Below are 15113 nucleotides of genomic sequence, written 5' to 3'. Positions count from 1 at the left end.
AATGAAAACCTCAGGCTTGGGTAGATGGGCTGGGGTGATGTATATGCTGGGGTCGAAGGATGGTAGTATATGGGTGAGGTTGAGGTGGGGAGGTGACGAGTCAGTACTAACCTGAGGTCCTTTGGGTGGAGCTAGGGTCTCTTCGTCAATAAGATCCTGAATCTTATGACGGAGGTGGGTGCAACGGTTCGTATCATGATCGTGTTGTTGATGATAGGCACAGTATTTAGCTGGGTCATATCTTGGTGGAAAAGGATTTGGAAAGGGTTGGGGTTCTAGGAGTTCTAGGTGCCCTTCTTCTCGCAGCTTTTTCGAAGCTTGAGAGAGACTCATGTAAAGAGGATTGAACTTTCGGGCTTGGGGCTGATTTGAAGTGGCGGGTTTTTGGCCATTGAGGGAAGTGGTGATAGAGTCCACTTCTGAGCATTTTGCAGCTGTGCTACCATCAGTAGTAGCATTGGAACTGCGAACAACATTCTTCCGCAAAGGCTCATCATCTTCCACAAAGATTCCTTGTCTGATGGCATCCTCGATTTGAACCCCCATTTCAAGAAGGGCTGGAAAGGTAAACAGAGGTAGGACGACCATCTTTTACAACAACTTGCCATGTAGATTCCGAACAATCATCCTGATCTGATCTTTGTCGGAAGGCCTTGTAGTCATCATTGAGGCCTTTGCTCTCCATCTCGCCACGAACTCTGAGAAACTCTCCTTTGGCTCTTGGCGGGTGACTTCGAGATCACGAGTTGTGACCTCGATCTGTGTATTGTAGGAGTATTGAGCAATAAAGGCCCCAGCCAGCTCTTCCCAGTTGTATTTCAAAGAGTCCTCCAATTTTGCATACCAGATTGCGGCTATCCCAGACATGGTTCGACCGAATAGCTTTTGGGCTGTGGTCAAACCCATTGGCCTCAGGATATCAGAAAATAGGTGGAGGTGCACCATTGGGTCTCTAGAACCATCGAAACGATCGATATGTGGCATCTTGAACCAGTCCGGTAATGTCACTGCCGAATCGGTGTATCCATCCTCTATGTCCGGAATGGACTTCACACCCTGAGATTTCTTGAATAACTTTTCAAGCTTGCTTACTTTTAGTGCCATGGGGTCCACCTCGAACTCAAAGGGAGAATCCAGCAGGTTGGTATGTGCTTTGGATAGCTAGGGTAGGATTGGAGGCGGAGCCGGCCCTGTTGGAATGTCCGTATCTTCCTGGACATTAGCTGTCTCCCCGAGTATTGACACTCTTGGTGGGGGAGGAGCTTGGTGTGAAGCGGATGTTCCGGTTTGCTGTTGTAGCCTGGCAATTAACTCTACCTGTTGAGCCATGACCTTGGCCTGTTGTTTGGTAAATTCTGCTTGACGAACAGCGTCCTGCTGCATGGTTTTCATACCTTCTTGGAGCTGACGCATCACCTCTTCCATGCTAACTGAAAACTGCTGATCTAACTGAATAAGTGTGTATCCCATTTCTGAGGTGGAAACAGATATCTCAGCCCAACTGCGCACAGGTGAGGTGGATAATGAGCACTGATCCGAAGACTGTTGAACTGATGATCTGTGCTTGACTAGCCTTTTTACCCTGCCTCTGGCAAAGGAACACTGATTTCCCTTGAACTGAATCTCTGACCTGACAAAGTCTATTAGCACAAGTCCAATGTACCCGGGGGATATCGAAGCCTTCTGAAGCTATGGTTCCCAAGACTACCCTTGCAAAAGAGAAAACAAGTAGCATCTTAGCCCAATTTCACCAGAATAGATATGAGCAAAGCTGAGTGACTGTGCTCTTCACTAAATTCTGCCCAAAACTGAATCTGATACCCGCAGATATAACTGATTCTCAAAACCCTGATACCGATGCCCGCAGGCCTGATACCCAGACTTGCAAACTGATACATGCATTCCCTGTAGAGGCACACTCTAAAAGCACATAACAAGCAAATGAAAGGGGTAGGGTTTCCCTGTCCTATTTTGTCAGGAGCTAGGGTTTCACTATGCACACAACGGATCCAAACAACCTACAATCGGGTAAGCAACCGATCCTAGTTTGGAATGGTCACTGCAGTTTTCGATATGCACTAGGTCAAATGGTCAAAAAGGGTGCTCCGGTAAAAACCAGGGTTTGTGTTCCCATCGTGGTAGAGCCCGTAACCGGTCAGCCTTATGGCACGCTTCTCAAAGCGAGCTTCCGGCAAACCATTCAGGAATAGCAGATGGCAAACACGGTGTCCTAGGCGCACCAATGCACATGCAATGCAAAGAAACACATAAGTGTAGTCGAAACAAGATATCATGAGTTCGAGTCAAGTTCTCTAACTCTCCTGCAGAGTCGCCAGAAACTGTAGACGTCCCCGAACGTCTCGGGAGGAAATCCCGTTTTGTTTATTGGGCTTACTACGGTTAGAACTCGAATGTCACGATTCTGAATCTAATCTCGCAAAGTGCAATGCAAGATCAATATCCCCAAAGAGTCCAAATCCGGCAAATCGTTTGAAAAAACTGATTTTTAGAAAGAAGTGCCAAACATAGACTGCTTTGCCAGATACAGAGTCGCCACCTAAATATTTTTATTTTGGGGGAATTTAGGAAACCCAGACTCGTGCCTAAGGCCACGTGTCCGTCATCACCAAAGTTGCCTCGGCTCGGGAACTTGGGTACGATTGGGGAAGGTCACTTCGTGAGCACCCCTGCTCGCCCGATCAAAGATCGGCCTCTACTAACCATGATATCGAGTTTTGAAAACATTATGTGCTCTTATTCCAGTTATTAGCCTAGAATTACCATGTGATGGACACAACATACAAGTATAGACTGGATCGTTTGAGTTGGAACAAAACATTTCATGTTTGTTTATTTGAAAGATGGTTTGATGGTGCTAAGAAAACATGATAAGCATCCTATCATGATTTTGCCACTCTCAAGTGGGCTTAAAACTCAAGTGGGCATAAGAAAACATGATTTTGCCACTCTCAAGTGGGCTTAAAACTCTCAATTGGTGAATTGTTCCAATTCAAATAACCCAACCTTCACCCACAGGTATTCAGGCAGTTATATCACATAAGCAAATAGCCTCATGGTAAGCATCCTATCATGGCAGTCACTCACATGCATGCAAGGATGCTAAAGCATAAATACTTATCGAGTAATCCAAGCCAAAGAGAGAAGCTAATTAGAAATCATGCATAAATCCTAACTATGCTGAAATGCCTAATGCAACACATGCAAAAACGCAACTTAGATAGGCTCGGCTGTTCTAAAATGGCATATGAAATGCAACAACTGATACACATATTCAACTCGAAATTGAAATACAATGCAGTTAGTATGATGCGCCGAGCCCAGTGCATGCAAGACAGATAAATGGATGCAAACATGCGAGCATAAGTATGCTAATTGAAACGTGCCCTAAACTAACCATCATAAGCTGGTAAATAAAAGGGAGAAAGATGTGGGGTTGGAAGACATACATCACACACACGCGCACTTATTACAACATTGCCCTCTCTCGGAGGGTCCAAATAAATAGTACAGAATAAACTAGCTAATCTAAGCTAATTAAACTAATTATTACACAACATTAATTAATTAACAAATTAACTAAGTAAGTAAGGTAACTAGCATGCAAATTAAACAAAATGGACTGCCTCAGCTCTATTTCTGAATGATAGGGATGAATGCATGCTCAGGTCGCCTTGTCAGGAAATCCATCGCGATGCCCCGATTTGCCTCTATTTGCAATTGGTCCCAGAACACTGTACAAAACTCCAGAAGGCTAAAACTCCACCATGCTTTAAGGATACTACCGATCAGTTTTTGCTGCTGGCTTCCGGTTTGCTGCAACAGAAAGCAAGAAAGCGGCATGGCAAAGTATTTTTAACATATGTGTGCACGACCACTCTCTCCGTCATCGCATGAGCTCTAGGGAGTGTAATCTCGATTCTCGTGCCACCAATCACGCATCTCGATGCACGATGGCTGAGGAGTCGGATTGCACGACTCGATGTAAAATGATTGCACATAGAAACACAACAAAGCCTGAACTCCATCATGGGTAATCCGGAGTGTCGGCAACCGAGAATCGAGGCACGTTTCGTCACTTGGAGTACGAAACATCCCTCACTTCCCGTGTTTGGACTAAACCCTACTCCAAACACAATGCAATTCACATGGCATGCATGAATGCAACTCTAACATGCAGCCTAAACATAATGCCACTATATGATGCAAACATGCAAATGATGATATGGAAACATACTACTAGCATACACAATGCTATGAAATAATCAATGGCATACTTCAATGCACATGAAAACTATATGGCATACGCAATGCACACATGGAGACTAACAATGAAATGGTCAAGGCATACACAATGCAATGATCTGTCATGCAACAACATGGACTAAATGGCATATACAATGCAAGATGGATTTAAACCAAGATAGGTGAGCCTTAGCCACACCCAAATCAGTGGCCAAACCTGATGAAATTAAGGCAACAACGCTTGTGCAAACATGCACAATGCGAGGGACCAAACCTAAGGCACAAAGTGCAACTCTACTAAGGCATGGAAAGGGATTAAATGTGGCATACAATCACACATTTCCAGCTTTGAAATGTCATACAGAGTGGCTTTAAATCATGCAAACACCTCACCTAATGCATACTAGATGGCCCGGAGCCGTTGTCGGTACCTCCTACTGTGAGAGGTAACTTTTTGCTATTCAATTACTTAGCCAATGTGTTGATTGATACGGGTGCATCTCATTTCTTCATTTCGCCGTCTTGTGCATCTACTTTGGGATTAAAGTTTGATCAACTGGAGTCTCTTTTATTTGTTGAGACACCTATTTGGGGTAGAGTGACATTGGGTTGAGTATGCTACTCCTGTGAGATTGAGGTCATAGATCATCGACTCTCTTTTGATTTCCTTGTTCTTGATATGCATGATTTTGATGTGATTCTAGGTATAGATTTGTTGTCTTATTTTCGGGCTTCAATATATTTCCATCGTAGGAGGGTGTGTGTACACCATCAAGAGAGTGTTTCTATTTCTTGTGTAACCGGGGTGATAATCTTATTCCTCCATTGTATGACCTTAAGGGTCAAGGAGAGTTGAGTTTCCTTTTTGCCATCTTGGTAGTTGATAACGGTACTACGGTTCGGGGTGATTTTCCGAGAGTAGTTCAAGAGTATCCAGATGACTTTGCGAACGATCTTACTGAATTACAACCACATAGAGAGATCGAGTTCTCTAACAATTTGGCGCTAGGCATAACTTTGATTTCCATGGCATCTTATAGGTTTGTGCCAGCCAAGTATAGACTCGACTTTCTTCGCCCGCCCCCTTTCAGAGAGGCGCGAATTGGTCTCCTACAGTTAGGACTCCTGTCACGGTTCTGAATCTAGTCTCACAAAGTGCAATGTGAAACTGATAAACAGCAAAGAGTCCAATCCGGCAAATCATTTTGAAAAATCAGATTTTGAATCTGTGGGAGCCGAATAATGGCAAAATCAGAAGGGGCGTACCTTAGAAGACTGATATTAATCGGCTGTATCCTACAAGAATGGGAAGTTGAATATAATATATGTGCCAAATAAGTGTAGATCCTTAGAGCCGAATAAGAGAAAGGACAAGGATTAAAATGTAGGCCCTGGCCCCGAGGATCAAAAGGAATAGTTATAAATACAGGAGCAATGGATTGAGAAAGGTATGTAAGAATCACTTCACTTAACTAAGTAAACAAGCTATCCTGAGTGTCTGAACTGACTTGTCTATCGGAGTGCTAATTCCGGCACCCCCGACTGGAGTGTTTGTATCTTTTTAGGTGACTAGCTGAGGATCACTAGCGTCTCCCAAGATCTGAAGAGTATTTCCAAACCACTTCTCCAATATTGTCGCCGTCTGTGGGAATACTCAAACACATCCATGACAGGCGTGACTGAAGATCCTCCGACAGCCACTGACGAGACCGCACCGAGAGATGACCTCACTCCAGCAAATATGCTCTGAAAGGAAACCATCGCTGCAAGACGCGCCTTGAACTTCGACTCACCAACGACTTCAGCGCAAGAGACAATACGAGCGATCATGGAACAAGCAAAACAGAATGAACAAAGACTGGAGAACATGATAGCTGAAAATGAACGTCTCCATCAAGATTTGGCCCTAGAAGTAGCAAAATCCGGAGAAGCCGTGCGCCAAGATCCCAAACGACCTCCGAGGGCAGGTGGACAACGATCTTGAGCCCGACCAAAGGATACCGATAGCGACTCCAACTCATTACCCACGGAGCTCAATAAGAAGGGACGATCCGAAACTTCCAGCTCCTCCGAAAAGAGTCTACATACAAGGAACAAGCGTAGAAGAAGCAGTTCAGACGAAGAGGACCAGGACGATCCTTTTGTCCGACGGATTGCAAGGGTGGCCCTGCCCAATAAGTTCAAAGCTCCGTCATTCACTCCTTATGACGAAAAATTGGACCGCACTGATCATATCCGTCACTACAAGCAGGCCATGACATTGGATGCAAACAACGAAGCCCTCATGTGCCGAATATTCCCCAGTAGCCTAGGGCCATTAGCTGTCAGGTGGTATTACAAGCTGGAGCCGGCTTCGATCAAAAGCTTCCATCAATTACAGAAATCCTTCAGGGCCAGGTTCATCACCAACGAGGTACAGCCGAAACAGGCTGACTCTCTCTGGGCTATGCAGATCCGGTCAGGAGAAATGCTCAGAGTGTATTCGGCGCGCTATTGGGAGTGCTTCAACCTCGTCGACGACGCTTGCAGCGCCTCTATGGCCATCACCGCCTTCAAAATGGGACTACATCCTGACAGTGCTCTTTGCAGTTCCCTGACCAGAAGACCCCCCAAAATAGTCTGGGTGTTGATGAAGAAAGTTGAAGAGTATTGCAAAGTGAAAGATGATGCCTTGAGAATAAAAGCCGGACAAATGTCCAACAAAACGGCCCCCCTTGAAATTACTCAACCAATAATTTTCGTGCCACCTCCGAACCCTAAGCCACGGCAACACGCTAAATGAGATAAAAGGCGGGACTCTCGCCGATCAAGCGATCAATGCTCCTACCGGACGAATGAACAACTGCAAGTCGACAGCAGGCGCTCGAGGCGTGTCGACAAGAAGTACACAGAGTTGTCAGAACCAATCATTGCAATAATGACCAAAGTCCAACACCTTCCATTCTTCAAATGGCCGTCAAAGATGGTGGGGCCGCCCGACACGCGAAGAAGGGATAGGCGGTGCGAGTGTCACAAAGATCACGGCTACGAAACTGAGAGTTGTTATGCATTAAAGGATCAACTGGAAGAACTGGTGCAAGACGGCCGACTACAATAGTACGTGAGAAAAGGAAAGCCAATCAAGGCATTAGCCTTGAGGCAGGACTCACCTCCACTTGGCGTGATCCATATAATCTACAGCATGCCTGCATCCCCAACCGTGCACACAATTCAATCGCATCCAATCCCCCAAAAGCAACGTATTCCGAACGAATGGACCAAAGAAGCTCCGACAATTACTTTCAATGACTCCGATCTTAGCGGCATAACAACCTCCCACATCGATCCGTTGGTCATCAAATTACGCGTAAATCGGTTCACCATTGAACGCATTCTCATAGACCCAGGGAGTACTTTAGAGGTTATGTATTACAAAACTTTCATCAAACTCGGTTTCAACGAGTCAGATCTGTCTCCGCCGCCTCACCCATTGTTCGGCTTCAATACGAATCCTGAGTACCCGTTAGGGAAGATCATACTACCTGTTTGAGCGGGCTCCAGAACGGTCGAAGTAGAATTCCTGGTCGTAAAGCTCCCTTCGCCGTATAATGTCATCATGGGGCGAACCCGGTTACATATTATGAAGGCCGTTCCAAGCACTTGTCATCAGCTTGTACGCTTCCCGACAGCCCATGGCATTGAAGAAATCTGTGGCTCCCCGCAATCGGCACAAGCAGAGATTTTATGAAAACCTTATCACTGACCGGACCTGTGGGCTTTGATACTTGTATATATATCACTTCTGCAATGCAAACCATTTTTGTTCGTCGCTCAATTCATTTCTCAAACCCCTTTGTAGCGCTCGTCATGTCGACGATTCAAAGCCCCCCTTTGGTGCATGACACCTTAGGGCCGATTAAGACTCCGGATTCGGAGCGCCCTTCGTGGATATCACGATTGGCCACATTAAGTCTCCGGATTCGGAGCCCCCTTTGGTGCATGACACCTTAGGGCCGATGAAGTCTCCGGATTCGGAGCCCCCTTTGGTGTATGACACCTTAGGACAGATCATACCTCCGTATTCGGAGTACCCTTCAGTACGAACAAAACAAAACAAAACAAAACACTCCAACATCCAAAATAAGGTGCTTAACTAAGCATATAAAAAATTCAGAATAAGACGCAAATGTTTGAAATAAAACTTTTTGTTTGATCAAACAGTTGTTACATAAACGCAACCCGCATTTGAGCATTACAATACCCATTTTCAACCTCAAAAGCTAAAAAGCAGAAAAGACGCATTGGTAAAGTGGCAATGCCGAATCAACTCTCGTCACCCGAAAGTCCTCCACGGTTTGCAATGCCTTGAGCCAACTGTGCCCAAGCCCATAACTTGCGCATTGCCAAACTTCCCCTGATACCATTGACAATGTCAAGGCAAAGATCCAGGACAAGGAAGGATAAACCTAACGGTTGTTGCCTTTCCTTTCGGGGTGATCTGCTACGACGACTTGAAGATTCATGCCAACTTTTGGACGCCCTACCTCCCATACGGATGGGTCCTCTACCGCGCTCCATTGCAACACCAAGCTCGGCTGAACTCCGAGCCTCTCTAACTGACATCCCCACTTATCTCACCTCACATAATAAGTGATTGTTTATCTGCGTGAAGCGCCCACTCCTTTTATTTTCAATACTGGCAGCGATCTCGAGGCCCCAATCCCGAGGCAATTTCATTAACGCTAAACTCCATGAGACAAATGTCAGTTGACATTCGCCACAGCCTAGTTATCCAAACGACTTTTTGAAGCACATGCACTGGCCAAAAATCTAGGCCCCGAGCCGAGTCAAATTTGCCGCAGCCACTCTACTCACTGGTTTTCGACTTCCTCAAGTTACAATGGCCTCATTCAGGAATGAACGGCTATCACGTATGGGTCGACCCTGCCTATAAACCGGCGTATCACTGGACACTTAACAGATACTCGGACCGGTCAACGTTTATACATTCATTCAAACATGTATACAATAAAACAAAACACGTACATCCCGAATACGAACTGCAACGAAATATTTATAATAGAACGTTTCTATTCAATCAAACAAACAATAAATTACATAGTTTTGAACGTGATCTGCGTTTCAACCTTACAATAGGTATATTTATACGGCGTCACCCTCATCCTTACTCTTGTCGACTTCAAAAGCGGAAAACGGAAAATGTTTACTGTGGTAGAGTGGCGATGCCGAATCAATGCCCGACACTCGAAGAGCTTCCGCGGCTTGAGATGACTTGATCTAACTGTGCCTAAATCCACAATTTTCACATCTGCAAACTTCTTCGGTAAGTTTCTCCTTGGTCTTTTCGATTCCAACTTTTCGGCCTTCATGAAAACCTTTTTCATAAGCCCTCCCCTTCGCGGTCTCCATGGCGAACATACTCGCCGTCTCAAGATCGGCGAGCACGGTACTGACGAGTCGACTGGTAACCCTGTCTTCCACAATTGGGTTTCCCTGCCCGGCGGGTTGTGCCTGAGCCGCCTTGCTCTTCCTTAACTCACGCTCAGCCGCCTTCGCGCGAGCCTCCAAACTTCGAATACATTCCTCCTTCTTCTCCATTTCTTGGCGGGCAGCGCGCAGCCGCATGCCGATTTCATAGGCAGTGTAAAGCCCCTTCACCGCCCCGTGAATGCCTTCACGAAATACTTCGTAGTCCTATCGGCCTATCATCGATTGCTGAACCTCAAGAGGAAAAATTGGTCGAGCAAACTCGACCGCTACATTTGGGTCTCGAACGATCGAGTCCACCTCTGTCATGGGTCTATTCCCCACAAATACCACAAAGCTTAATGGGCATGGATTGGCGTCAGATCCCCTCTCGACTCGAGGTTGAGGAGATCTGCCCTGCGACTGCTTGTCCCGCCTGGGCGACCTGCTTCGACGTTAAGGAGATTGACGCCTCTCTCGATCCCTGGAACTCCTACTTCCTGTGCGCGAAGGGTCACCACCTCGATTCATGTCTCTACCTAGCTCAGCTCGCGTCCTCGTTTCCCCTCTACTGTTAAAGAAGAGTCTGTTCGACATTCACACAATACCTTCAAAAGCTGGAGTCAGTTGCTTACTGTGCTCATAAAAGTTGTACCTTTAATCATTTATCCTTTACAGAGGCAGCACCCTCAAGGCAATCTCATTAATTGTGAAAACCTCAATCGCCCGGCGCCGACTGGATCGACCCGCCTGGGGCAAGGGCAGATAGATTTATCAATATATTCGGCTCAAGCGCTCTAGCCGGCCCATGAATCGACTACAAAACTCCTGAGTGATCATGCACTGCCTCAGGCAAGGGCATATAGATTTATCAAATATATTCGGCTCAAGCGCTCCAGCTGGCCCAGGAATTAACTTCAAAACTCCTGAGTGATCATGCACCGCCTGGGGCAAGGGCAGATAGATTTATCAATATATTCGGCTTAAGTGATCAAATATATTTGGCTTAAGTGATCAAATATATTCGGCTCAAGTGCTCCAGTCGGCCCATGAATTGACTTCAAAACTCCTGAGTGATCATGCACCGCTTGGGGCAAGGGCAGATAGATTTATCAATATATTCGGCTTAAGTGATCAAATATATTCGCCTTAAGTGATCGAATATATTTCGCTTAAGTGATCAAGCCGGCCTATGAATCGACTTCAAAACTCCTGAGTTCGTCTCATCTGGCGCCCGAATGATCATGCACCACGTAGGGTAAGGGCAGATTAATCAATCTATTCGGATTAAGTGCCCCAGCCAGCCCATGAATCGGTTCACCAGCATAATACCCACGAACTATTTGGCATACGAATGATAAGTCAATATTGCCAAGATATTCAATCGTAGAAAGCTCAACAGAGTAGTCATTTTATCTAAAGTAGTGAAAGGCAAAATTTATTCGGCTCAAGCGCTCCAGCCGGCCCATGAATCAACTTCAATACTCCTGAGTGATCATGCACCACCTGGGGCAAGGGCAGATAGATTTATCAATATATTCGGCTTAAGTGATCAAATATATTCAGCTCAAGTGCTCCAGCCAGCCCATGAATCGACTTGAAAACTCCTGAGTGATCATGCACCGCCTAGGGCAAGGGCAGATAGATTTATCAATATATTCGGCTTAAATGATCGAATATATTCGGCTTAAGTGATCCAGCCGGCCCATGAATCGACTTCAAAACTCCTGAGTTCGTCTCATTCGGCGCCCGAATGATCATGCACCACCTGGGGCAAGCGCAGATTAATCAATCTATTTGGATTAAGTGCCCCAGCAGGCCCATGAATCGGTTCACCAGCGTAATACCCACGAACTATTCGGCATACGAATGAGAAGTCAATATTGCTAAGATATTCAATCGTAGAAAGTTCAACAGAGTATTCATTTTATCTAAAGTAGTGAAAGACAAAAATTCTTCACCAACATAACATCACAAACTGCGCATAAGTAGTAGTGAAACGACAAGGTAATTTTCATTAATAAATTGAGCGCAGACAGTAACCAATTTATACATGAAAACTACTCGGAACCAGTAAAAGTCCTTAAAACAAAAACATACATCAAAAGGGAAAGCATTTCATAAAATTCGAATGACTCCCAGATCAATCCTCAGGGTCAGACTCAAGTAGCTCAATGTCCACTTGCTCATAAGGAATTGGCAAGGCCAATGTAACGCCAGCAGCATAAAGGGCCTTAAGCCACCCATGTTTGAATCCCCGATTCTAAAACTTGGGGACTTCATCTACGTATTCCTCGAAGGCGGTGCCTTTTCCTGCTTCGAATGCGGCAGAAGCCTCAGATTCTGCCTTTTCCTTGGCCGCCTTCAACTCTGCTAACTCAGTCTCCACCTTGTTAAGCGCCTCCTCGGCTAGCCTAAGCGATTCTTTGCTCGCGTTCGCCCTATCTTCGGCATCAGAACAGAGATGATCGGCAGTCCGAGCCCTTTCTACTTCGTCTTCGGCTCGCGCAGTCTCCATTGCGGCTCTCATCATCTCAAACTCGGCCCTGCTCTTTTGATCGCTCACTTTTAACTTCAAACGGTCAATCCTCTCAAGGGCATCGTGTAGGCGACGACCCAAGTCAGCGATCCTGCCGACCGTCTGCAAAACGAGTTGGGATCGTTAGATGCCATAGGCAACCAAAATCAAAACAAGTCAAGTTCACCTACCAAAAGGGCCGACTGCGCAGATAGGGCTACGACCACCAAATCCGGCACGGCATGAAAGGATGCCTTATTAGCTGGTAGGGAGACTGAAGTTGCCAGGCTCAAAGCTACCGCTGGGTCGGTAATGATGGATGCGTCAGAGGAAATCGGCGTGTCTCTGATCCTTGGCTGAACAATGAAAGGAACAACCACGTCCGACTCTTCTAAGCGAGGCCTTTTGTCAGCAGGACTATCTTCCGAACCGGCCCATCCCTCGGCGCTACGCTTCTTGCCCTGCTCTTTCGGAATCAACAGTTCTTCAATGACTAGTTGTTCAACCTCTTTCGCCGTTTCAGCCGCAACAATCTGAGCCGGCTCTTCAATAATGGGTTCAAAAGACTCAATCAAGGCAGGTCCAGAATGGGGGCGGCCTTGGCCTTTTCCTGGGCGGCCATTCGCTCGGCATTTTTCTTTCGAGCCATCTGCGTGAGGTTTTCCCTAGCCATACCTTCAAAAAAAATCGTCAGGTAGGTCTCCCAAACTTCCAAAAATATCTCCTAAAGAAAACTCTGCCCGACCCGAAGTGGACGGCGAGGTCAACTGACTAAGTCTGGCTGCCTCAAATGCTGAGTTTAGGGCCTCATCAACCTCTTCGGCCTCCTCAGCGAACTCTCTGGTTGGTTCGGTGACTACCTCTACCACCGGCTCCATGTCTTGCCCCGAATCAGAAGCTTCAAGAGCAACTTGCCTAAGGCTCCTGAAGCTAGGGAAGATAAGAGCCGCAAGGTGTTGATCGCCGAATGGAATCGGAATATTGTCAGTGGCCGAAAAAGTAGTATAAGTAGGCTCGTATCGAAGAAGTATGTGGGCCGCTCTCCCTTGCTTTTGTACGTTTGGACGGCCGAAGTGTCTGAGTGCAGTCACAATCTACACAAAGACTGCGTCGTCAGTGGAAACCAGAATCTTCTTCAATTTATTGCCTGCAAAGACAAAGGGTTAAACATGGAGAGAAATCCGAGTGAAAGAAAAGTTCAATAAAAGCAAGGAGACACACGGCAACCTGGTTCACCCCACCGTCTGGGAATAGGGTCTAGGTGACCCTCGGCTTCGCCAAATTCCCAGTTCCCTTGGACATTGACCATTACATCGTCCACACGCTTACCAGAACTGGCAAGCATGGTTACCAAATGATGGTCAGTATCCTTGACCCTAAGAAAGTACCGCCCAAGCCGACCAGAAGATTTGGCTAAAGCATAGCAGTGCCGAATGGTCGGAATGCCAAGATCTATCCTGAGGTGCCGATTCAACTCTACGATCCCCATTACGATTCGAAAAAAGTTCACGCCAGGCTTAGAAGGAATCAGACCCCAATGGCGGAGGACGGCCCTAAGGAATGGATGTAGGGGAAAACGGACCCCGCCCTCTGCAATGGATAGGAGAGGAAAGACGATTAAATTTCGATCCTCCCTCTCCATATCCAGAGTATTGTCTGTCACTAGAGACAGATGAACATCGTCGGGGATGGAAAAGTGTCGCCGGAAACCGGAAACACGACCCTTAGAAAGGAGGTCTTTCAAGTGTTTAGCCATTTTCGCGGGGAATCAAGGGTTCGCCAAAATTAAAATAACAAACAGAAAGTAGGATTGCAAAGAAAAGAGAAGAAGACTTATGAGGAGTAAAGGGGATGAGGGTAGACAGAGAAGAGTTGCAGAAATGTGCACTCGAAAGGACTAAAATTTCAAATTGCAATAAATGCAAGACGCACGAATGAGGTGGGAAAGTGTAATGATGACCAAAAAGGTGTGCGCATTTTGACATCTGTATTGGGGTACGCGAAGCCGCCTGACCTATTTTGACTTTTCCAATTCAAGACCAAATACGCCGATTAACTACCATCAATGGGAAGTTCGAGGGGCAATTGTGGGAGCCGAATAATGGCAAAATCAGAAGGTGCGTACCTTAGAAGACTGATATTAATCGACTGTATCCTACGAGAATGGGAAGCCAAATATAATATATGTGCTGAATAAGTGTAGATCCTTAGAGCCGAATAAGAGAAAGGACAATGATTAAAAAGTAGGCCCTAGCCTCGAGGATCAAAAGGAATAGGTATAAATACAAGAACAATGGATTGAGAAAGGTATGTAAGAATCACTTCACTTAACTTAGTAAACAAGCTATCCTGAGTGTTTGAACTGACTTGTCCGTCGGAGTGCTATTTCCGGCACCCCCGACCGGAGTGTTTGTATCTTTTCAGGTGACTAGCTGAGGATCACTAGCGTCTCCCAAGATCTGAAGAGTATTTCCAGACCACTTCTCCACAGAATCACATAATGCCAAAACTGGACTACTTTGCTAGATTACAGAGTCGCCACCTAAATGTTTTATTTTCGAAAAATTTAGGAAAACCTGACTCGTGCCAAAGGCCACGTGTCCGTCATCACCAAAGTTGCCTCGGCTCGGGAACTTGGGTACGAGATGGGAAGGTCCTGAAATCAGCACCCCCACTCGCCCGATCGAAGGATTGGCCTGTACTAAACATGATATGTTGTTTAATAAACCTCATGTGTTCTTATTCCGATTATTAGCTAACTTTACCATGTGACGCACACATAATCAAATATAGACTAAATCGCGAGAATTGGAACGAATTCAATTCATGCTTGTTCGAAAATGGTTTGAAGGTGCCACTCTTAATT

The sequence above is a fragment of the Camellia sinensis genome, chromosome 8 (assembly GCF_055761805.1).
Source record: "Camellia sinensis isolate YWXY chromosome 8, ASM5576180v1, whole genome shotgun sequence".
Taxonomy (NCBI): domain Eukaryota; kingdom Viridiplantae; phylum Streptophyta; class Magnoliopsida; order Ericales; family Theaceae; genus Camellia; species Camellia sinensis.
The sequence above is the reverse complement of the archived record's forward strand: the minus strand, read 5'-3'. Positions refer to the sequence as shown.